The sequence below is a fragment of the Dendroctonus ponderosae genome, unplaced genomic scaffold (genome assembly GCF_020466585.1).
Source record: "Dendroctonus ponderosae isolate FM_Combo_2020 unplaced genomic scaffold, Dpon_F_20191213v2 Dpon_F_20191213_1, whole genome shotgun sequence".
In the NCBI taxonomy this organism is placed as follows: domain Eukaryota; kingdom Metazoa; phylum Arthropoda; class Insecta; order Coleoptera; family Curculionidae; genus Dendroctonus; species Dendroctonus ponderosae.
This window is the reverse complement of record NW_026017110.1, coordinates 45,940,984-45,941,671: the sequence shown is the minus strand read 5'-3', so window position 1 is coordinate 45,941,671 and position 688 is coordinate 45,940,984. Positions and strand designations below refer to the sequence as shown.

Below are 688 nucleotides of genomic sequence, written 5' to 3'. Positions count from 1 at the left end.
AGTACGAGAACAACCGCTTGAAGCAAAACTAATGGAAATGCAAAAAATGTATAAGGATCTAATTAAATACACAGAGCTGGAAAATTTATTATTGGCTGTGCCTGCTATAGAAACCGAAGAAATCAAACAATACTACACGGACGAAGAGGAACTGACAAATGAAACAGAATGGATTCAGGAGATAAACCGGAAAAGGAATACTTCCGCGACACCACCACCATTGAAAGAGAAAACATCAGGTAACCCTGTTATCCAAAAAGCTCATAGGTTTCCTCCCATAGTTGAAAATATTAACAACTTTTCTGAAATATACTATAATTAAAGTCGTTAATGATAAAACTATCAAAATTAACGCACAAAATGAGAATAATTTAAATTACTTTCTACGGTGTTGAATGAAAAAAAATTTTCATGGTATTCGTGTGAAAATAAGCAAAATACGATTGGCGCGTATGTAAATACTCGATATATTTGCAAACTACGAGTAATTTTAAGAGTTTTTTTTTTAAGACAACCAATAATATATGGTCTCTCCCAAAAGTAAAATGTATCCCGGGAGCTCACAGTCCGAATTGGGTACAGAGAAGATTAGCATGGCCCCTGCGCAAGGATGACACGCAAAATCGTGAAGCGTTCCACATTTTTTCCACTGATGTTAGTAAATAAGTACCCGTAGATTAAGTAGCAA

General features: G+C 35.0%; 1 non-coding gene across 1 annotated transcript; it reads left to right on the top strand.

The window, feature by feature from the left end:
- The first annotated feature begins 546 nt into the window (after positions 1-546).
- Positions 547-645, top strand: LOC125502704. The gene has a single exon (XR_007280485.1). It is a non-coding gene; the product is annotated as a U6 spliceosomal RNA (small nuclear RNA).
- The last annotated feature ends 43 nt before the right edge of the window (positions 646-688 follow it).